Genomic DNA, 23,898 nt, shown 5'->3' with positions numbered 1-23,898 from the left:
TGCAGACTCTGAATAAGAGCAGTTCAGTTTGAGAATGCAATTAGAAACATCTGCTGCTGTAGGACCTTTATGTTGAGCAAGGCCTCTCCAAACCAGGCAGGGAGAGGTTTTTTCCTAAGCCCACTTTCAGCATGCTGCAAGCCAACAGTCAAGCAACCAGCTTCCACTGTTAAACACACAGCATGTGTGACCTAGAGGCGGAGAAGGTCTCCCCTCAACCTCCTCTTCTCCAGTCTAAACAACCCCACTTCCCTCAGCTGCTTCTCACCAGACCTCTTCTCCAGACCCCTCTCTAGCCTCATCCTCTCCTTGCCTGGAAGTGCTCCAGTACCTCAATGTTTTTCCTGTAGCAAGGATCCATAACTGAACCCAGGACGCAGAGCGTGGCCTCGGCGGCGCTCAGAGGAGAGGGACAATCCCTTCCCCAATCCTGCTGCTCACACCACTGCTGAGCCAGCCCAGGATGGTCCCAGAATCAGCCAGCTTGGAAAAGCCCTCAGACATCAGCAAGCCCATCCTGTTACCTAACACCTGGGCTTGGCTTGCTTGGCCACTTGGGCACACACGGATCATCTGTGTCCAGTTCTGGGCTGCTCAGTTTAGGAAGGAGGTTGACTTGCTGGAAGATGTCCAGAGAAGGGCAACAAAGCTGGGGAGGGGTCTGGAGCACAGCCCTGTGAGGAGAGGCTGAGGGAGCTGGGGTTGCTTAGCCTGGAGAAGAGGAGGCTCAGGGGAGACCTCATTGCTCTCTACAACTCCCTGAAGGGAGGTTGTAGCCAGGAGGGGGTTGGTCTCTTCTCCCAGGCAGCCAGCACCAGAACAAGAGGGCACAGTCTCAAGCTGTGCCAGGGGAGGTTTAGGCTGGAGGTTAGGAAGAAGTTCTACACAGAGAGAGTGATTGCCCATTGGAATGTGCTGCCCAGGGAGGTGGTGGAGTCACCATCACTGGAGGTGTTCAGGAGGAGACTTGATAGGGTGCTTGGTGCCATGGGTTAGTTGATTAGGTGGTGTTGGATGATAGGTTGGACCTGATGATCTTCAAGGTCTCTTCCAACCTGCTCTATTCTATTCTATTCTATTCTATTCTATTCTATTCTATTCTATTCTATTCTATTCTATTCTATTCTATCCCATCCCATCCCATCCCACCCCACCCCATCCCATCCCATCCCATCCCATCCCATCCCATCCCATCCCATCCCATCCCATCCCATCCTATCCTATCCTCTCCTATCCTCAGCCAGCTAACCACCACCACCTCCAGGTCCTTTGGCACCAGGCAATTTTCCAGGCACTCCACCCCAGGCCTGGAGTGTTCATGGGGTAGCTGGCAGGGCATTTGGCCTCGAATCTCATACAGCTGACCCTGGCCCACAGCTGCAGCCATACCAGGTGCCTCCCCAGGCTTTCTACTCTCAGGCAGGCCATCAGCCACTTCCTCCCATTTAGTGTCACCTGTAAACTTACTGAGGGTTTCTCACTCCTCTCATCCAGGTCATTGATGAAGATAGTAAACAGAACTGGCCCCAGCACTGCTCCCTGGGGAACAGCACTTGTAACCAGCCAGAGCTGGGTTTAACTCCATTCCCCACAACTCTTGGAACCCAGCCCTCTGGAGAGTTTCTGGCCCAGCCTCCACCCAGCCAAGCCATGAGCAGCCTGTTCCTCTAGGAGGATGCTAGAGGACCTTGACTCAGGACAACAAATCACAGTATCCCTTCCTCCTGTATTCCAGAGGTCTCTGGCTCTCCTACAGGTGGGGGGGGCAAGGAAAAAGCCCTGCCTTCCCATTGCAAAGGCAGCTGCACGTGCAGGTGCTCCCCCTCACTCTCCCAGGCACATTCAGCATTGCCTATCTGCATCGATGTTTAGCTCACACATGCTTTACATAACCAGCTCTGCACAGTGCCTGTGTTTAGCCTGCACCTGGGGCTGAAACCCAGCAGTTGTTCCATCCCCTGTTGGCCCCAAAACCTCAGCAGAGAAGGAGACTCAAGAAAAGGAGAGACCTCTATGGTTTGACATTAAAACTGATTTAATGCAACAATAGAACTGATACCAATACCAACAGAAAACAGAGAAGAGTCATACTCACTCCTTTGGCTGAGTGCCCAGAGGCTGGAGCCAGGCTCTGCTGGGGGATGCCCAATGCCAGCACAAGGGGCAGTGGTGGAAGCTGAGGCAGAGGAAGGAAACAGGAGGAAGAATTTTTCCCCTGTGAGGGTGAGAGAAGCCTGGAGCAGGCTGCCCAGGGGGGTTGTGGAGTCTCCCTCTCTGGAGCTATTCAAGACCTGCCTGGATGTGTTGCTGTGTGACCTGCTCTGGGTGCTCCTGCTCTGGCAGGGGGTTGGCCTGGATGAGCTCTGGAGGTCCCTTCCAGCCCCTCACATTCTGTGAGTGTTTGATGCACACAAAGCAGGAAAGCAGGCCTCAGCAGCCAAACAACGAGTGAAGCACTCCAGGGATGGAGAAAAAGACAATGAAGAGCAGGACCAGAAGAAGCCAGATGCAGAGACTGAAACCAAAGAGCAGCAGAAACCTGAACAGAGAGCCTTCTGCCCTCTGCAAATGTCCCCTTCACACTGAGCATGGTGTTTCTGGGCTAGGATGCTCCTGACAGCCAGCTCAGGTCAGCTGCCCTGGTTGACCCCAAACTCCTGATGGCCTTCCTACTGTGGCTGCCTTGAGGTTCTGTCCAAGCAAAGGCAGCACAATGTGACACAGAGACTCTGAACCCTGCCAGGCATCTTCTTCATAGCGTGATGGAGAACATCTCTCTCTTACTGTTTGACCACTGAAAATGAATTGAAAAGGTGAAAAGTGAGCAGCAGATATCACCAGCTGAACAATAGCCCAAGGCATCTTGTTGCCATTTGCTCAGCCTGACAGCAGTGTGTACAGAGGGGCAGTGGAAACAGATGCTTTTTTTCCCCCCTTCTGAGAAGAGCAAGCTTTCCAACAGGAGGTGTGTTAGATTTGGCATTAAGCCACAGCTTTATCCACACACCATCAACAGGGATGAGCTGAGGTTCTAGGAGCTCAGCCCTGGAGCACAGCCATGAGGCATGGCTCATTGGCCCTCAGGCAGCTGAGGCAGATTAGAAGCATCAGCTACTCTTCAGCTAACGTCCCTCAGTTACCTTCCCTTCTGAATGATAGGATCACAGCTCACAGGATGTCAAGGGTTGGAAGGGACCCAAAGAGATCTTCCAGTCCAAGCCCCCTGCCAGAGCAGGAGCAGAGAATCCAGCACAGGTCACACAGGAACACATCCAGACAGGGATGGAAAGGCTCCACAGAAGGAGACTCCACAGCCTCTCTGGGCAGCCTGCTCCAGGCCTCTGGGACCCTCACAGTCAAGAAGTTCCTCCTCATGTTGAGCTGGAACCTCCTGTGCTGGAGTTTATATCCATTGCCCCTTGGCTTATCCCAGGGGGCAGGTGAGAATAGAATAGGATAGGATAGGATAGGATAGGATAGGATAGGATAGGATAGGATAGGATAGGATAGGATAGGATAGGATAGGATAGGATAGGATAGGATAGGATAGGATAGGGTAGAATAGAATAGACCAGCTTGGAAGATCAAGATCATATCCAACACCACCTAATCAACTCATGGAACCTAATCCTCATGGAACACAAGCCCTATGAGGAGAGGCTGAGGGAGCTGGGGTTGCTCAGCCTGGAGAAGAGGAGACTCAGGGGAGACCTTATTGCTCTCTACAACTCCCTGAAGGGAGGTTGTAGACAGGCAGAGGTTGGTCTCTTCTCCCGGGCACCCAGCACCAGAACAAGAGGACACAGTCTCAGGCTGCGCCAGGGGAGGTTCAGGTTGGATGTTAGGAAGAAGTTCTACACAGAGAGAGTGATTGCCCATTGGAATGGGCTGCCCAGGGAGGTGGTGGAGTCACCATCATTGGAGGTGTTCAGAAGGAGACTTGCTGGGGTGCTTGGTGCCATGGGTTAGCTGTTTGGGTGGGTTGGATTGGTTGATGGGTTGGATGTGATGATCTTGAAGGTCTCTTCCAACCTGGTTTGGTTTATTCTAATAACTAAACCATGGCACCAAGCACCCTATCAAGTCTCCTCCTGAACACCTCCAGGGATGGTGACTCCAGGGATCTGCTGGAGAGAGTCCAAGGGAGGGCTGCAAGGATGCTGGGAAGGAAGGAAGGGACAGGGACAGCCTCTGCTCACTGTGCCCTGGGATAGGACAAGGGGCAATGGATGGAAACTGCAGCACAGGAGGTTCCAGCTCAACATGAGGAGGAACTTCTTGCCTGTGAGGGTCCCAGAGGCCTGGAGCAGGCTGCCCAGAGAGGTTGTGGAGTCTCCTTCTGTGGAGCCTTTCCACCCCTGTCTGGATGTGTTCCTGTGTGACCTGTGCTGGATTCTATGGTGCTGCTCTGGCAGGGGGGTTGGACTGGAAGATCTCTTTGGATCCCTTCCAACCCCTGACACCCTGTGAGCTGTGATCCCTCTTGCACAGCCCCAGCTGTTGGCAGGAGATGCAACAGGTTTCCAGGCATGGGTTTAGACGTACAGATTCCATGCAGCAAGCTCTTCCTTTCCCGGGGTAGTTTGTCTCCTGAACACCCTTGTTTATGATTTGGAGATAATTGACTTGTGGTCTTCACTGGAACAGTTAATTTAACAGTCTGTTCCTCTAATGAGACTTCCTGCATTTCAGACACGAAACCAACTTCCTTATTAGCACATTTTAAAGCCCAAAGCCAGATCTGGCTAGAGATATGCAGTGATTAGAGATGCAATTACAGTAGAGGCAAAAAATGGATAAATGCAAAGGTAAACACAATCCAGGAGTGTGCTTCTCATGCAGGCTTTGAATAGCAAGTGGGAATGTTTAAGTCCCACTTAATGAGCTTAATTAAGTTTCCTTATCAGGGTGTGGGCAAAGAAGTCATAGAATCATAGAATCAGCCAGGTTGGAAAAGACCTCAGAGATCATCCAGTCCAACCTGTCACCTAATACCTAACACCTCCTCACAACTAAACCATGGCTCCAAGTGCCACATCCAATCTCCTCTTGAACACCTCCAGGGATGGGGACTCCACCACCTCCCTGGGCAGCACATCCCAATGGCAAATTTCTGGGAAGAACTTTCTCCTCACCTCCGGCCTGAACCTCCCCTGGCACAGCCTGAGACTGTGTCCTCTTGTTCTGGTGCTGGGTGCCTGGGAGAAGAGACTAAGCCCCACCTGGCTACAACCTCCCTGCAGGGAGTTGCAGAGAGCAATGAGGTCTCCCCTGAGCCTCCTCTTCTCCAGGCTAAGCAACCCCAGCTCCCTCAGCCTCTCCTCACAGGGCTGTGCTCCAGACCCCTCCCCAGCCTTGTTGCCCTTCTCTGGACACCTTCAAGTCTCTCAATGTCCTTCTGAAACTGAGGGGCCCAGAACTGGACACAGGACTCAAGGTGTGGCCTAACCAGTGCAGTGTACAGGGCAGAATGACCTCCCTGCTCCTGCTGGCCACACTGTTCCTGATGCAGGCCAGGATGCCATTGGCCTTCTTGGCCACCTGGGCACACTGCAGGCTCATGTTCAGCTGCTGTCAACCAGCACCCCCAGGTCCCTCTCTGCCTGGCTGCTCTCAGCCACTCTGACCCCAGCCTGTAGCAGTGCCTGGGGTTGCTGTGGGCAATGTGTAGCACTCAGCACTCAGATGTGAGAAGATCATATGTGGATAGTTTCCCAGAGTGAGGCAAAGAGGGAATGAGTGCACACAGAGCAGAGTGACAGGGAACCACTCAGTGATTTCACCAGCAGGCTTTTTGCTGTGGCAGACTTGCAGGGACCCTGGGGCTCTCTGTCACTGTCAAAACTCTTCAGTCTCCAAAGGCTTGTCTGGAAGCTCATCACTCTGTCTTGCATAGACAAAGACTTGGGGCCACTAATATAAATAATATATCAAAATGTAGCAAGGGAAGAATCTACCAAGAGCTAGGGCAAGCAAGGGAAGTACCTTCAAGATGTCAGCATAGCATCATCTGCAGACTATCACGACTTTCTGAAGGACACATCTCCCTGGAAGGAGGTTGAAGTGAGCTGGGGGTCAGTCACAGGCTCACAGGATGTCAGGGGATGGAAGGGACCTCCAGGGGATCTTCCAGTCCAACCCCCCTGCCAGAGCAGGAGCATAGAATCCAGCACAGGTCACACAGGAACACATCCAGACAGGGATAGAAAGGCTCCACAGAAGGAGACTCCACAACCTCTCTGGGCAGCCTGCTCCAGGGCTCTGGGACCCTCACAGGCAAGAAGTTCCTCCTCATGTTGAGCTGGAACCTCCTGTGCTGCAGTTTCCATCCATTGCCCCTTGGCCTATCCCAGGGCACAGTGAGCAGAGGCTGTCCCTGTCCCTTCCTTCCTGACCCCAGCCCTCAGCTCTTGATAGACATTGATCAGATCCCTCTCAGCCTTCTCCTCTCCAGACTCAACAGCCCCAGGGCTCTCAGCCTCTCCTCCCCAGGCAGTGCTGCAGTCCCTTCAGCAGCCTTGCAGCCCTCCCTTGGACTCTCTTGCTAGTAACAAGAGGTAGGACAGGAGGAAATGTTGCCATGTTGCAGCAGGTGAGATACACAGAGCTGTGGTGCTGAGAATAGAATTAACCAGGTTGGAAAAGACCTCAGAGATCATCCAGTCCAACCTATCACCCAACACCATCTGATCAACTAAACCATGGCTCCAAAGGCCTCATCCAGGCTCTTCCTAAACACCTCCAGGGATGGGGACTCCACCACCTCCCTGGGCAGCACATCCCAATGGCCAATCTCTCTGTCTGGGAGGAACTTCCTCCTCACCTCCAGCCTAAACCTCCCCTGGCACCGCCTGAGACTGTGTCCTCTTGTTCTGGTGGTGATTGCTAGAGAGAAGAGACCAACCCCCACCTGGCTACAACCTCCCTTCAGGGAGTTGTAGACAGCAATGAGGTCTCCCCTGATCCTCCTCTTCTCCAGGCTAAGCAACCCCAGCTCCCTCAGCCTCTCCTCATTGGGCTGTGCTCCAGACCCCTCCCCAGCTTTGTTGCCCTTCTCTGGACACCTTCCAGCAAGTCAACCTCCTTCCTAAACTGAGGAGCCCAGAACTGGACACAGGACCAGTGCAGTGTACAGGGCAGAATGACCTCCCTGCTCCTGCTGGCCACACTGTTCCTGATGCAGGCCAGGATGCCATTGGCCCTCTTGGCTGCCTGGGCACACTGCAGGCTCATGTTCAGCTGCTGTCCACCAGCACCCCCAGGTCCCTCTCTGCCTGGCTGCTCTCAGCCACTCTGACCCCAGCCTGTAGCACTGCCTGGGGTTGCTGTGGCCAATGTGCAGCACCTGGCACTTGGATGTGTTCAATCTCCTGCCCTTGGACTCTGCCCATCTGTCCAGTCTGTTGAGGTCCCTCTGCAGAGCCTCTCCAACCCTCCAGCAGATCAACTCCTGCCCCCAGCTTGGTGTCAGCTGCAAACTTACTGCTGATGGACTCAATGCCCTCATCCAGATCATCAATAAAGATATTGAATATAGCACTTAATGCAGTGCCAGGTGCTCTGAAAGCTTTCCAGTTCACCCCAGTGTTACAGTTTGCTCACTTTGATCACAGCCAGAATATTCCCTAGAGATTGTCTATTAATTCTTGGCCTTAAGGTCTCTCCTCTCCTCTCCTCTCCTCTCCTCTCCTCTCCTCTCCTCTCCTCTCCTCTCCTCTCCTCTCCTCTCCTCTCCTCTCCTCTCCTCTCCTCTCCTCTCCTCTCCTCTCCTCTCCTCTCCTCTCCTCTCCTCTCCTCTCCTCTCCTCTCCTCTCCTCTCCTCTCCTCTCCTCTCCTCTCCTCTCCTCTCCTCTCCTCTCCTCTCCTCTCCTCTCCTCTCCTCTCCTCTCCTCTCCTCTCCTCTCCTCTCCTCTCCTCTCCTCCCCTCCCCTCCCCTCCCCTCTCCGAACCTCTCTTCCCTCTCAAAACTTCCCTTCCCTTCCCTTCCCTTCCCTTCCCTTCCCTTCCCTTCCCTTCCCTTCCCTTCCCTTCCCTTCCCTTCCCTTCCCTTCCCTTCCCTTCCCAAACCTTCTCTTCCCAAACCTTCCCTTCCTTTTCCTCCCCTCCCCTGTCCTCCCCTCCCCTTCCCAAACCTTCCCAAACCTTCCCAGACCTTCCCAAACCTTCCCTTCCCAAACCTTCCCTTCCCTTCCCAAACCTTCCCTTCTCTTGACTTCCATTTCAGGTGGACAGAGTCAAAATATCCAGGTCCATCCTGATTTGGGTTTTTTTTCTCCCTCAAACCTCACCTCTGCCTTCTCCTGCTTTGTTTGAAATCTCCAAATGCAATAAACTCATTGCCTTTTAAATCCTTTTTTTGCTTGGAAGTGTGTGCAGGAGGAGGGAGACTCCATGGCAAAGCCAGCCCATGCTCCCAGGCAGCATATGTCCCTCTAAGATCCTGCTGCCAAGGAAGCATCTCCTGCCAAGCCAGCTTCAGCGGCCCCAAGGGCTGCAGTTCTCTCTGGCTTTCTGTTCCACTGAATTAGCCACACCTGATAATTCTCTCTGAGTCCTTCCAAAAGCTAAAAGAAAGCTAACTGGGTCAGAAAGGCATCTGGGAGGGGGATTGAAGATGAAATAGTATCAATGAAATCATATTGGTTTAGCCGGGAGGATATAAAAGAGCTATAAAGCCTCAGCTCCCTGTGACCAGCACTCACCACAGAGTTACCCTTGCTCTGTTCTCTGAGGTACCATGGCCTTGTTAAGATTGGAGAAGACATCCAGGAGCACCAGCTCCAACCATCAGCTCAGCATCACCACAGCCACTTGTCTCAGTGCAGAGAGGGAAGGAGCCTCAGCTCTTGTGAGCGTTCATTGCTGTGCTGTGAAATCAGAGGCACACAGGAGGCCAAAATACCAACAGCCCTTGAGGCTACTGATGAACAGAATAACGTGGATGGAACAGAAGAAGGGAGAGAGAGAGGGAAAATATAGAGAGAGAGGGAGAAGAGGGAGAGAGAAGAGGAAAGGAATTGTATTACCACACCCCCCAAGCCGGTTTGGGTCTGTGGAGGAAGGCTGCTGCCACCTTGGTGTGGAGCAGAGGTCATCCTTGTTGACTGTGCTGTCCTCTGCTGGAGGAGGGGAGGGAGAGAGCCCAAAGTCCAAGTCCTTCCCTGAGCAGCCTCTTCAGCTCCATGAGTTGCAGCAGGTGGAACTTAAGACACAGAGAGAGGCTTCCTCCTGCTCTGCTGCTTCCAGGCTCCATGGTGATGTCTTTTCCCCTGTCTCTGTCCTTCTCTCGCCTGGGATTTGCTTCTCCTTTTTTCCTCTCCTCAGCAGGCATTGCTCAGCTCTTTGGTACAGCTCTTCAGTCACAGGCTTGTGTGCAGGTGGTGAATCCATTGTCCTCTTCACCATCCTCCCTTCCCTGGGTAGCTGATGGCTAGAGATGATCTTGGCTGTGCACATTCCAGAGAGTCTTTATCCAGTGGCCTCTGCCTTGGCAGCTGTTCATAGAATCATAGAATCAGTGAGGTTGGAAAGACCTCAGAGCTCATCAAGTCCAACCTGTCACCCAACACCTCCTGACAACTAAACCATGGCTCCAAGTGCCACATCCAATCCCCTCTTGAACCCCTCCAGGGATGGGGACTCCACCAGCCCCAGGGGCAGCCTCTTCCAATCCCTGACCACTCTTGCAGCAAAGAATTCTTTCCTAATCTCCAGTCTGGTGCATTTAGTGCATTACTGAACACATTCCTCGAGTGCCCCTCCACCTCACACACATTTTGTTTGCATTTTTCTCCCCCTCTTCTCAAATTCTTATTCCTACTCTCCCCCTGTGCCTTAGCTGGAAGCTTAGGCCATGTGTCAAAGGACAAAAAGCATCAACTGCTGTAAGGGAACAAGGTTTCAGAATTCCAGGCCAGAGCACAGATTGCTGTGTTGTGGTTGTCCTTACAGAGGGGCAGAAGAAAAGCTTTAGAACATGCACCTGGAGAACACTTAGCATTGTGATAGGAAAACACTAAAGAGAAGAGGAATAAACTGTAATCAAATCTAGTTGTGGTCACACTGGCTGCCTGCAGTGCCAGCTGCAAGAGGTGCAACAAATCAAGTGCAAGGTCCTGCAGCTGGGTCAGCCCAAGCCCAGCCACAAATCCAGGCTGGGTGCAGAGTGGGTTGAGAAGTCTTGGGGGTGTTGGGTGCTGAGCAGCTCCCCAGGAGCCAGCAGTGCCCTCCTGCAGCCCTCAGGCAGCTGGGTGCTAGGCTGCAGCCAGAGCAGTGTGGGCAGCAGAGGGGATTCTGCCCCTAGGCTCTGCTCTGCTCAGACCTCACCTCCAATCCTGCCTCCAACTCTGGTGTCCCCAGCAGGAGAAGGACACAGAGCTGCTGGAGTGAGGCCAGAGGAGGCAACAAAGGTGATCCCAGGGCTGGAGCAGCTCTGCTGTGAGCACAGGCTGAGGGAGCTGGGGCTGTGCAGCCTGGAGAAGAGAAGGCTCCTTAGAGCTGACCTTAGAGAAGACTGCTTAGAGAAGACCTCAGAGCTGCCTTCTAGTACCTGAAGGGATCCTGCAGGAAGGCTGCAGAGAGACTTTTCCTGAGGGTGTCTGGAGCCAGGCCAAGGGGGAATGGTTTGAAGCTGAGGCAGAGCAGGGTCAGACTGGAGCTGAGGAAGAAGTTCTTCAGTAGGAGACTGGTGGGACACTGGAACAGGCTGCCCAGGGAGGCTGTGGCTGCCTCCTCTCTGCAGATGTTCAAGGCCAGGTTGGATGAGGTCTGGAGCAGCTGAGTCTACTTGAGAACCATGCCTGCCCATGGAGGGGAGATTGCAGAAGATGACCTCTGAGATGGCTTCCAACCTGAGCCATTCTATTGATTCTATGACACAGGAATCTCAGAATCACACTCTCCCTCTCTGGAGCTATTCAAGACCTGCCTGGATGTGTTGCTGTGAGCTGCTCTGGGTGCTCCTGCTCTGGCAGGGGGCTGGACTGGATGAGCTTTGGAGGTCCCTCCCAGCCCCTGGCATTCTGTCACTCTGTGATAGAATGGCTCCAGGAAGACCCTGCAGTACTGAAAGGCACATGTAAAGCTGAGGACAGACTTTTTAGCAGGACCTTTTGTGAGAGGAGAAGGGTTAATGGCTTTAGCATAAAAGAGGAACATTCAGAACAGAAAAAATGAAGGAGCTGTTCACACTGAGGGTGGTGAGACCCTGGCCCACGTTGCCAGAGAGGAGGTGGCAGCCTCATCCCTGAAACCATTCCAGGTCAAGCTGGTCTGGGGCTGTGAGCAACCTGCTCTAGTTGCAGATGTCCCTGCTGACTGCAGGGGGGTTGGACCAGATGACCTTGAAAAGTCCCTTCCAAACCAAACCACTCTGCAATGTCTGCTAACTAACCTCCAGTGAAAGATACCCTACTGCTTGACAGGATGCTGCAGCTTAACTACTCTTGCACTTAGAATGTCTCTACTTAATACCCAGCTGTAATCCTCCTAAATGCAGAGCAAGCTCACTAACCAGCTATTTGACCAGTCTTCATCCAAAAAAAACCCAAAACCCAAAGAATTTGCCAGTGCTATTTCACTGCTGCAGAGCTATGTCAATGGCAAAATGCTGAGGAGGGCAGTGAGATGTCCTGGTGCTGCAGCAGAGACAAACATCACTTTTAGTGTCATAGTATCATAGTATCAGCCAGGGTTGGAAGGGACCACAAGGATCATCCAGTTCCAACCCCCCTGCCATGGGCAGGGACACCCCACACTACATCAGCCTGGCCACAGCCTCAGCCAGCCTGGCCTTAAACACCTCCAGGGACAGGGCCCCAACCACCTCCCTGGACAACCCATTCCAGGGCTTCACCACTCTCATGGGGAAGAACTTCCTCCTCACCTCCAGCCTCAATCTCCCCACCTCCAGCTTCATTCCATTCCCCCTAGTCCTAGCACTACCTGAGATCCTGAGCAGTCCCTCCCCAGCCTTCTTGGAGCCCCCTTCAGATCCTGGAAGGCCACAATGAGGTCACCTGGGAGCCTTCTCTTCTCCAGACTGAACAGCCCCAACTCCTTCAGTCTGTCCTCACAGCAGAGCAGCTCCAGCCCTCTGCTCCTCCTCGTGGCCCTGCTCTGGACACCTTCCAGCACCTCCACATCCCTCTTGCAATAGGGGCTCCAGAACTGGAGGCAGTACTCCAGGTGGGGTCTCAGCAGAGCTGAGCAGAGGGGGAGAATCACCTCCCTTGCCCTGCTGGCCACACTTCTCCTGATGCAGCCCAGGATCTGATTGGCTTTGTGGGCTGCAAGTGCACACTGAGAGCTCCTGGTGAGCTTCTCCTCCCCCAGCACCCCCAAGGCTCTCTCCTCAGGGCTGCTTTCCAGCCAGTCACTGCCCAGCCTGGATTTGTGCCTGGCATTGCCTCCACCCAGCTGCAGGACCCTGCACTTGGTCTTGTTGAACCTCCTGAGGTTGGCTTGTGCCCACCTCTCCAGCCTGTCCAGGTCCCTCTGGATGCCCTCCCTTCCCTCCAGCCTGTCTGCTGCACCACACAGCTTGGTGTCATCAGCAAACCTGCTGAGGGTGCACTCAGTGCCACTGTCCATGGCACCCACAAAGATGTTGAACAAGCCTGGTCCCAGGACTGATCCCTGAGGGACTCTGCTTGTCCCTGGCCTCCACTGGGACATGGAGCCATTGACAGCCACTCTTTGGGTGCAGCCATCAAACCAGTTCTGTATCCATCTAGTGTTCCTTCTCTACTTTATCAGGTCAGGGCAATCCCAGGCACTGCTAGAGGCTGGGCAGGGACTGGCTGGAGAGCAGCCCTGAAGAAAAGGCCTTGGGGGTGCTGGGGGAGGAGAAGCTGAAGAGGAGCCAGCAGGGAGCACTTGCAGCCCAGAGAGCCAAGCAGAGCCTGGGCTGCAGCAAGAGAAGTGTGGCCAGCAGGGCCAGGGAGGGGATTCTGCCCCTCTGCTCCACGCTGCTGAGACCACAGCTGGAGCTCTGGGGCCAGTTCTGGAGCCTCTGTGCCAGGAAGGCTCTGGAGGTGCTGGAAGGTGTCCAGAGCAGGGCCGCGAGGAGGAGCAGAGGGCTGGAGCTGCTCTGCTGTGAGGACAGACTGAGGGAGTTGGGGTTGTGCAGGCTGGAGAAGAGAAGGCTCCCAGGAGACCTCATTGTGGCCTTGCAGGATCTGCAGGGGGCTCCAAGAAAGCTGGGGAGGGACTTTTGAGGGTGTCAGGGAGGGACAGGACTGAGGGGGATGGAGCAAAACTAGAAATTAGTAGATTGAGATTGGCTGTGAGGAAGAAGTTGTTGCCCATGAGGGTGGTGAGAGCCTGGCAGAGGTTGCCCAGGGAGGTGGTGGAAGCCTCCTGCCTGGAGGTGTTTGCAGCCAGGCTGGATGTGGCTGTGAGCAACCTGCTGTAGTGTGAGGTGTCCCTGGCCATGGCAGGGGGGTTGGGACTGGCTGAGCCTTGAGGTCCCTTCCAGCCCTGACAGTTCTGGGATTCTATGTTTTCCAGCCACTAGGCTGTGTGATTCTAGAAAGCTTTTGGAAGATCCTCATTTGACAGCAGCTGGCTGCAAATGTAACAGGGAAAGGAACACCACAACAAACACAAACATGAGCTTTTAGTTCTTGTTCAGTTTCTGAGGTGCTGTGTGCTGAGTGCATGATGGCAGCTAGAATGAGTAAATTAAGGTATTCAATGCTTTTGAAACCTATCCTGGCTAGAATGAACTGTGCCTGGCAGGGAGAGATCAGTAGGGTTGGGCTGCTTCCAGCAGTGGCTGACAAGCCATAGTGCATCTCATCTGCATTGTGTTTTATGAGGTGCTGGCTTTAATAGGAAACCCCCCAGTGCACTCTGGAGCAGCTAGGAGATTGGCCTCATGGGAGCTGATGAGTAACACCCCCAGCAGATTGTGTGAGGAAGATTAATAGTGTTGGTGACCTGCTCTTGGAGTGAGGTCTCCCACTGTATTAAGCAGGAGTAGGAAATGGAAGAATTAGAAGATGAGAATTAATCACACAGCCCAGGTGCAAAGTCTGTGTGGTCACCCTGCCTCAGACAGCTGTCAGCTGCAAATGAGCTAGGAATGAGGTGAGGAAAGGTGAGAGAGAGAGAGATATGGATAGATAGATAGATGTAGATAGACAGATAGAAACAGATAGACAGAGATAGGGATAGATAGATTGATAGATGATAGATGATAGATAGATGGGTGATAGATGATAGATGGGTAATAGATGATAGATAGATGGATAGCTAGATACAGAGATACACAGATACAGAGAGAGAGATACCACAGCTCACAGGCTGCTAGGGGTAGGAAGGGTCCTCTGGAGGTCTTCCAGTCCAGCCCCCTGCCAGTGCAGCACCATAGAATCCAGCACAGGTCACACAGGAACACATCCAGACAGGGATGGAAAGGCTCCACACAAGGAGACTCCACAACCTCTCTGGGCAGCCTGCTCCAGGCCTCTGGGACCCTCACAGGCAAGAAGTTCCTCCTCATGTTGAGCTGGAACCTCCTGTGCTGCAGTTTCCATCCATTGCCCCTTGGCCTATCCCAGGGCACAGTGAGCAGAGGCTGTCCCTGTCCCTTCCTTCCTGACCCCCAGCCCTCAGCTCTTGAGAGACATTGATCAGATCCCTCTCAGCCTTCTCCAGACTAAAAAGCCCCAGATAGATACAGAGCTAAATAGAGACAGATTTATAGATAGATAGATTGGGGGGGAGAGAGAGAGGGAGAGAGAGAGAGAGAAAGAGACAGGGAGAGATGAATGATGCTTCCACTGGAAGACTCAGCCAGTTTCCTGGAATTAGCAGTGTGTAAGTTGCATCCACACTCTGGGGTCTGACGGCCAGCAGCTGAGGCACTCTGACATCTCTCCTTTTCTGACAAAGGTCCTGAGCAAGGAACTGTTTGCCATGAAGGGGGAAGCATGGACATTTTATTTCCTTCCAAGTGCTTCCTTTCAAACTCTTACCAGAGGGATTCCTCACCTCACCTCGCCTCGCCTCTCCCCTCCCCTCCCCCTTGGCTGAATCTCCCTCTTGTGGTTTAAACCATCACCCTTGCTCTGTCACAACAGGCTCTGCTAAAAACATTTTCCTCATCGTTCCTCTAAGCCCTCTTTAAATACTGCAAGACCATAACAAGGTCTCCATGGAGCCTTTTCCAGGCCAAACAGCCCCAAAGAATCACAGAACTGTCAGGGCTGGAAGGGACCTCAAGGCTCAGCCAGTCCCAAGCCCCTGCCATGGCCAGGGACACCTCACACTACAGCAGGTTGCTCACAGCCACATCCAGCCTGGCTGCAAACACCTCCAGGCAGGAGGCTTCCACCACCTCCCTGGGCAACCTGTGCCAGGCTCTGACTGTTTTGGGTTAAGGCCTGGCCAGTGATGCTGGATGCCTGGGAGAAGAGACCAACCCCCACCTGGCTACAACCTCCCTTCAGGGAGCTGGAGAGAGCAATGAGATCTCCCCTGAGCCTCCTCTTCTCCAGGCTAAAATAAACCACCCCAGTTCCCTTCTTACAGGACTTGTTCTTCAGTGACTTGCACATAGTTTGCACAGTTGTTCTTCCATGGACCTGCTTTGATCAAGTGCAGCCCAGGCTAGGATTAGTGGACTGTTTTGTGATCACTGCAGGGGTTCTTGTAGGTCAAGAGAAAGAAATTAGAGTGCTTGTAAGAAATACAATCCCCCTGACAGGCTGCTCACAGCTTACAACAGTACAAGCACCCGGGTAAGGCAGGTGTTTGGAGAAGAGACCAATCCCCCCTCACTCCAGCCTCCTTGCAGGGAGTTGCTTAGAGCAGCGAAGGCTTTCCTCAGCCTTGTTGTTCCCAGGCTAAACAATCCCAGTTCTCTCAGCTGCTCCTTGCCCCACCTGTTGTCCAGACCCTTCACCAGCTTCGTTCTCTTTCTCTGGATGCACTCTGGATGCACCTCAATGTCCTTCTTGGAGTAAGGGACCACAACTGACCTCAGAATTCGAGCCATGGCCACAGCAGAGCTAAGTGTTGAGGGACAATCACTTCTCTCTGCCTGCTGGGCACACTGTTCCTCACAGAGGCCAGGATGCTGGTGGCCTTCTTGGCCACCTGGGCACACTCTGGCTCATCATTGGTAAACACCCCGAAGTCTTTCTCTGCCAGGTAGTTTCATAGTATCACAGTATCAGTCAGGGTTGGAAGGGACCACAAGGATCATCTAGTTCCAAGCCCCCTGCCATGGACAGGGACACCCCACACTACATCAGCCTGGCCACAGCCTCAGCCAGCCTGGCCTTAAACACCTCCAGGGACAGGGCCCCAACCACCTCCCTGGACAACCTATTCCAGGGCTTCACCACTCTCATGGGGAAGAACTTCCTCCTCACCTCCAGCCTCAATCTCCCCACCTCCAGCTTCAGTCCATTCCCCCTAGTCCTAGCACTCCCTCAGATCCTGAGCAGTCCCTCCCCAGCCTTCCTGTAGCCCCCTTCAGATCCTGGAAGGCCACAATGAGGTCACCTGGGAGCCTTCTTTTCTCCAGACTGAACAGCCCCAACTCCTTCAGTCTGTCCTCACAGCAGAGCAGCTCCAGCCCTCTGCTCCTCCCCCTGGCCCTTCTCTGGACACCTTCCAGCACCTCCAGATCCCTCTTGCAATAGGGGCTCCAGAACTGGAGGCAGTACTCCAGGTGGGGTCTCCCCAGAGCTGAGCAGAGGGGGAGAATCACCTCCCTTGCCCTGCTGGCCACACTTCTCCTGCTGCAGCCCAGGATCTGATTGGCTTTGTGGGCTGCAAGTGCACACTGAGAGCTCCTGGTGAGCTTCTCCTCCCCCAGCACCCCCAAGTCTCTCTCCTCAGGGCTGCTCTCCAGCCAGTCCCTGCCCAGCCTGGATTTGTGCCTGGCATTGCCTCCACCCAGCTGCAGGACCCTGCCCTTGGTCTTGTTGAACCTCCTGAGGTTGGCTTGTGCCCACCTCTCCAGCCTGTCCAGGTCCCTCTGGATGGCCTCCCTTCCCTCCAGCCTGTCTGCTGCACCACACAGCTTGGTGTCACTACCACTCTTCCCCAACCTTGGAGCATTTGTGAGATTGTTGTGACCCAAGAGCAGGACTCAGCACCTGGCCACCTTAAACCTCAGCCAGCTGGCCCTGACCCATTGATCCAACCTCTCCAGGCTGCCCTCAAACACTTCCCCCATCCTTTCCCCACTGGGGAGTCCCCACGTGCAGGACAGACAGACCCCGCCGGCTCCTGGCCACCACTCATTTTTGACTTCAGGCTCTGAAGCTCCTTGCTAAGAGAGAGGAAGGAGTTGGTTCCTTCTCCAGGGACTAGCACTGAAGGAGCTGAAATCTGCTCCTTCCTTTTACCATTATCTCCTTTCTGAAATGCTTCAGCCAGGCTGCAGCTGATGCCAGCAGGCTGACCTTGACTCCCTGCTGTGGGAATGCCCAAGGCCAATTCAGTTCTCCATAATTAATTTCTCCATTCTTGTGACTGCTTGTGGGCTTCAGGTTTGCTTATCTTTGATCTGGTTTGTCCTCCTTGTTTCACAGGTTTTATTCTGACCTCTCCTCCCCAAGGCTTCATGTTTGCTTTCTCAGCTGGTGCACCCTTCCAGCCTGGTGCCAGCGGCAGTTAACAACGGGGGGCACTGATCCCACCCATGGAGAGAGCTGCTGCTGGCACATGGTCATACAACCATAGAATGCCTAGGGTTGGAAGGGACCTTAAAGATCATCTAGTTTCAACTCCCCTGCTAGGGGCAGGGACACCTTCCACTAGCCCAGGTTTCTCAGAGTCCAAGCTGGCCTTGAACAATTGAATAATAGGGTAGGATAGGGTAGGGTAGGATAGGATAGGATAGGATAGGATAGGATAGCATAGGATAGGATAGGATAGGATAGGATAGGATAGGATAGGATAGGATAGGATAGGATAGGATAGGATAGGATAGGATAGGATAGGATAAGGTAGGGTAGAATAGAATAGAATAGAATAGAATAGAATAGAATAGAATAGAATAGAATACAATACAATACAATAGAATAGAATAGACCAGGTTGGAAAAGACCTCTGAGATCATCAATTCCAACCTATTACCCAACACCATCTGATCAACCAAACCAGGGCACCAAGTGCCTCATCCAGGCTCTTCCTAAACACCTCCAGGGATGGTGACTCCACCACCTCCCTGGGCAGCGTATCCCAAGGGCCAATCTCTCTTTCTATGAAGAACTTCTTCCTCACCTCCAGCCTAAACCTCCCCTGGCACAGCTTGAGACTGTGTCCTCTTGTTCTGGTGCTGCTTGCCTGGGAGAAGAGACCAACCTCCACCTGGCTACAACCTCCCTTCAGGGAGTTGGAGAGAGCAATGAGGTCACCCCTGAGCCTCCTCCTCTCCAGGCTAAGCAACCCCAGCTCCCTCAGCCTCTCCTCACAGGGCTGTGCTCCAGACCCCTCCCCAACTTTATTGCCCTTCTCTGGACACCTTCAAGTCTCTCAACCTCCTTCCTAAACTGAGGAGCCCAGAACTGGACACAGGACTCAAGGTGTGGCCTAAGCAGTGCTGAGCACAGGGCACAATGACTTCCCTGCTCCTGCTGGCCACACTGTTCCTGCTGCAGGCCAGGATACCATTGGCCTTCTTGACCCCCTGGGCACACTGCTGGCTCATGTTCAGCCTACTCTCAACCTGTACACCCAGGTCCCTCTATCCAGTTCCCAAAGGCTGCCATGTCCCTGCTCCTGGTGTGAGATGTCTCTCTTCAGAGAGGCTGTGGCTGACTCTACAATCTGGTAGTTTGAATCCTGTGGAGGGGCCACCTTACAGTGCTGCCCTGCAGCCCAAGCAAGGAAGGGCTGCTTCTTCCTCTGGGGAGCTGCAGGCAGCTCCTGAATCTGCAGGACGTGTCCCATCTGCAGCATGTTAGGGGTCAGCTCACAGCAGAGGAAGAAGCACATGTGGGTTGTGAACCCTTCTGCAGAGGCTGAAAAGGGGTTAATTAACCTAAGGGATATGGTGCCTTGAAGGTCTTTTCAACCAAAGCCATCCTATGTTTCTATCACTCAGCCAGCCCCCAAGGATATTTAGCACTGCTGAGCCACACTGGATTGGCCAAAGCAAGCACTGCAATGCCTCATCAGAGGGGTTTAGATGTTTTACAAGAGGACCCAGGTGGGGTTTGGTATCTTTGAGAGAGGCAGATCGTTTTAAAGCTCAGGAAGCCAAGAGCTCTTTCTTGTAGCTTCACTTTGTCAGAAGGGCAGAACAAGCCCTGTGAGGAGAGGCTGAGGGAGCTGGGGTTGCTTAGCCTGCAGAAGAGGAGGCTCAGGGGAGACCTCATTGCTCTCTACAACTACCTGAAGGGAGGTTGCAGCCAGGTGGGGGTTGGTCTCTTCTCCCAGGCACCCAGCACCAGAACAAGAGGACACAGTCTCAAGCTGCACCAGGGGCGGTTTAGGCTGGAGGTGAGGATAAAGTTCTTCACCGAGAGAGTTCTTGGCCATTGGAATGTGCTGCCCAGGGAGGTGGTGGAGTCACCATCCCTGGAGGTGTTCAGAAAAGGCTTGGATGTGGCACTTGGAGCCATGGTTTAGTTGTCAGGAGGTGTTGGATATTAGGTACAAGGTTGGACTTGATGATCATGAGGTCTTTTCCAACCTGGCTGACTCTGTGGTTCTATGATGCTTCCTACCAAAAGACCTCTGTGATTCTGTAATTCTCTAGGCCATCTCCAAGGTGGTTTTGCTGTCTCTGCAGCCAGCCTAGCTTCCATTTCTCCTCAGGCTGCCTGCAGGAATGCCAGTTAGAACCAACTGAGAGTATGTCTCTAGTGCCAAGTCAGGTGGGAAGGTGTCTGAGTGTGACAGCTCTGCTCTCCAGTGTGTGAAACACCATCCCTGGCAGCTGCAGGTTCTAACCAAGTGGCCTCCATTCCCAGCCTGGTGTAAAGGACTCAGGATCCTGCCAAGCACTGCCCAGCCCTGAATTTATCTGAAATCTGTCATTTTCCAGCCTACTGCCAATAACTGTTATCTTATTAGGTAATGAGAGCATTTGGGATATGAGCCACAGGAGAACAGAAATTACCTCCCAATGTTAGCTCAGTATGAGAGCAATTTGCAGGCTGGGCTTGGCTTTTGCAGAGCTTTTGCCTTCTGAGCACTTTGGCTGCTGTCAGTCCCTGCAGCCCTGGCTGGGGGGTCTGATGCTCTGAAGGAAGAAGCTTCCTCCTTAATCCCATACATTCCCCAGCCTTTCCAGCTCTGTTAGGGAGGGGGTGTTAAACAAGACATAGAGACCACAGAATCCCACAGTGGTGTGGGTTGGAAGGGACCTTGAAAGGTCATCTAGTCCAGCCCACCTGCAGTGAACAGAGACATCTTCAAGCAGGCCAGGTTGTTCAGAGGCCCATCTAACCTGACCTGGGATGGCTGCAGGGCTGGAGCATCTACCACCTCCCTGGGCAACCTGGGCCAGGGTCTCGCCACCCTCAGTGTGAGAAATATCTTCCCTCCCCCTTGGCTGAATCTCCCTCTTGTGGTTTAAACCATCACCCCTGGTCCTGTCACAACAGGCTCTGCTAAAAACATTTTCCTCATCGTTCCTCTAAGCCCTCTTTAAATACTGCAAGACCATAACAAGGTCTCCATGGAGCCTTTTCCAGGCCAAACAGCCCCAAAGAATCACAGAACTGTCAGGGCTGGAAGGGACCTCAAGGTTCAGCCAGTCCCAAGCCCCTGCCATGGCCAGGGACACCTCACACTACAGCAGGTTGCTCACAGCCACATCCAGCCTGGCTGCAAACACCTCCAGGCAGGAGGCTTCCACCACCTCCCTGGGCAACCTGGGCCAGGCTCTCACCACCCTCATGGCCAACAACTTCTTCCTCACAGCCAATCTCAATCTCCCCATTTCTAGTTTTGCTCCATCCCCCCCAAGTCCTATCCCTCCCTGACACCCTCAAAAGTCCCTCCTCAGCCTGTTTGGAGCCCCCTCCAGATCCTGCAAGGCCACAATTAGGTCTCCTCAGAGCAGAGCCTTCTCTTCTTCAGACTGCACAACCCCAACTCCCTCAGTCTGTCCTCACAGCAGAGCAGCTCCAGCCCTCTGCTCCTCCTCCTGGCCCTTCTCTGGACACCTTCCAGCACCTCCAGATCCTTCCTGGCACAGAGGCTCCAGCACTGGCCCCAGAGCTGCAGCTGTGGTCCCAGCAGAGTGGAGCAGAGGGGCAGAATCCCCTCCCTGGCCCTGCTGGCCACACTTCTCTTGCTGCAGCCCAGGCTCTGCTTGGCTCTCTGGGCTGCAAGTGCTCCCTGCTGGCTCCTCTTCAGCTTCTCCTCCCCCAGCACCCCCAAGGCCTTTTCTTCAGGGCTGCTCTCCAGCCAGTCCCTGCCCAGCCTCTAGCAGTGCCTGGGATTGCCCTGAGCCAGCTGCAGGACCTTGCCCTTGGTCTTGTTGAACCTCCTGAGGTTGTCCTGGGCCCAGCTCTGCAGCCTGTCCAGGTCCCTCTGGATGGATCCTTCCCTGCAGCTGTCAGCTGCACCACACAGCTTGGTGTCATCAGCAGCCCTGCTGAGGCTGCACTCAATGCCACTGTCCCACAGTACTGTATGGCAATATACAACTGATAGGAACAGGTAATTGGAGCTCAATTTGGCAGAGTCCTCAAGTATTCTCTGCACCCTGTCATGGACTGAGGCACCACTGTGTTGCCTACACTCAGGTGTGCAGAGTCACTTTGGTATTCTTGAGCACCTTGGAGAAGTACAAGGAACATCATGGAATGGTTAGGGACTGGAAGGGAGCTCCAAAGCTCATCCAGTCCAACCCCCCTGCCAGAGCAGGAGCACCCAGAGCAGCTCACACAGCAACACAGCCAGGCAGGTCTTGAATAGCTCCACAGAGGGAGACTCCACAACCCCCCTGGGCAGCCTGCTCCAGGCTTCTCTCACCCTCACAGGGAAAAATTCTTCCTCCTCTTTCCATGGCACTTCCTCTGCCTCAGCTTCCACCACTGCCCCTTGTGCTGGCATTGGGCATCCCCTAGCAGAGCCTGGCTCCAGCCTCTGGGCACTCCCCCTGCACAGCTTTAGCACCAGCAAGGAGCTCACCCTCAGGTTCCTCCTCTGCAAGCCCCAGAGCCCTCAGCTGCCTCAGGCTCTCCTCCTGACCCGTGGAATGGCACTCTGGGCCATGGTGGTGCTGAATGAGTGGTTGGACTCCATCATCTTGGAGGTCTTTTCTGAGTGAATCAATTCCATGACTGTCTTTAGTGTTTTGCAGCTCTCATTGTCAGAGCCGAGGTGCCAGCCCAGCTGCACAGGGCACACCTTTGTTTTGCAGATAAAAGTTGGGAACTGTTGTGCTGTGGAACTGTCAATTAGTGCTGTTCACCACTAATTAAAAACCTGTTGGGATCACCTTATTAGATGCTCCCTTGGCTCCCTCCCACACAGCCCAAGAGGAACTAACTTTTGTGTAACTTTTTTTATGACAACTTGTCTTATTCTTGACTCTCTGAATGCAGAATCAGAGCAGGAGAAGAACAGGAAAAAACCACAGCCTGCAATCAACTCCTCCTCCAAAGAAATGCCGGTCTCTCTGGTCAGCCAGAGTGGTTGCACAGGAAGCAGCTGCTCTGCTCTGGGGAGACCTCACCTGCAGTGCTGTGTGCAGCTCTGGAGCCCTCAGCACAGGAAGGACCTGGAGCTGATGGAGAGGCTCCAGAGGAGGCCATGAGAATGCTGAGGGGGTTGGAGCAGCTCTGCTGTGAGGCCAGGCTGAGGGAGCTGGGGGTGTTCAGCCTGGAGAAGAGAAGGCTCCAGGCAGACCTAAGAGCAGCCTGCCAGGACCTGAAAGGGCTACAGGAATGCTGCAGAGAGGCTTTGCAGGGGCAGGACCAGGGACTATGACTTCAAAGTAGAGCAGAGCAGATTGAGACTGGATGTGAGGAACAAGTTCTGCAGCATGAGGGTGGTGGCACACTGGCACAGGTTGCCCAGGGAGGTGGTTGAGGCTCCTTCCCTGGAGATGTTCAAGAGCTGGACAGGGCTCTGGGCAACCTGATCTGGTTGGGGATGTCCCTGCTGAGTGCAGAGGGGTTGGACTGGGTGAGCTTTGGAGGTCCCTCCCAGCCCACAGCATGCTGTGACTCCATGATCTGTCCTGGGTGTTTCAGGACAGCTTTAATTAACTTTCTTTTTATGATTTTTTTATTTCCCTTTTCCTAATGGCTTTCAGATCATCTCCTGTGTACTCTCAGTGAGGATTGGGTTTTCTGTTCCATAACTCTCAAACTGTCTGTGAGCAGCACCTCTGCCCTCACGCTGAGGTTCATTTCTGTGCTTTCAATAAAAGGAAGCATTTTTAGCTTTAATTTTTAATGAGGAGTTCCTCACACCGTTCAACAGGTCTGGGAAATGAGTAGAAGAGGAGAAAAGAGAAGTTGGGGAGCTCTGCCCCTCCCTTCCTGCAGCCCCTCAAGCCCTTCTGCGTCCCCTGCTTTGTGTCCATTCTCCCCTCAGCTCTGGAACTGCTCGGCTCCCCCTCGACCCCTTAGCGGCGCCAGCTCCCCCTCCGCGAGCCTGTCCCGTCCCACCCCGTCCCGTCCCGTCCCGTCCCGTCCCACCCCGTCCCGTCCCGTCCCGTCCCACCCCGTCCCGTCCCGTCCCGTCCCATCCCACCCTGTCCCACCCCGTCCCGTCCCGCCCCGTCCCGTCCCCCCTGTCCCGTCCCGTCCCGTCCCGTCCCATCCCACCCTGTCCCACCCCGTCCCGTCCCGCCCCGTCCCGTCCCCCCCGTCCCGTCCCGTCCCGTCCCGTCCCATCCCACCCTGTCCCACCCCGTCCCGCCCCGTCCCGTCCCATCCCGTCCCATCCCGTCCCGTCCCATCCCAT

The 23,898-nt window shown here is 54.0% G+C and overlaps 1 long non-coding RNA gene across 2 annotated transcripts in view; it reads left to right on the top strand.

Annotated features, from left to right (window-relative positions):
* The window catches only part of LOC137452370 (uncharacterized), a 40,732-nt gene extending 17,207 nt beyond the window's left edge, over window positions 1-23,525 (top strand). For both annotated transcript variants that reach the window (XR_010990051.1, XR_010990053.1), the window contains exon 3: window positions 23,413-23,525. This is a non-coding gene — a long non-coding RNA (uncharacterized lncRNA). The remainder of the gene's footprint in view (window positions 1-23,412) is intronic.
* The last annotated feature ends 373 nt before the right edge of the window (window positions 23,526-23,898 follow it).

The sequence above is a fragment of the Melanerpes formicivorus genome, unplaced genomic scaffold, assembly GCF_026170545.1.
Source record: "Melanerpes formicivorus ecotype bairdi unplaced genomic scaffold, bMelFor1.0.p_v2 SCAF_52, whole genome shotgun sequence".
NCBI classification, from domain to species: Eukaryota; Metazoa; Chordata; class Aves; order Piciformes; family Picidae; genus Melanerpes; species Melanerpes formicivorus.
This window is presented reverse-complemented; position numbering and strand designations above follow the sequence as displayed.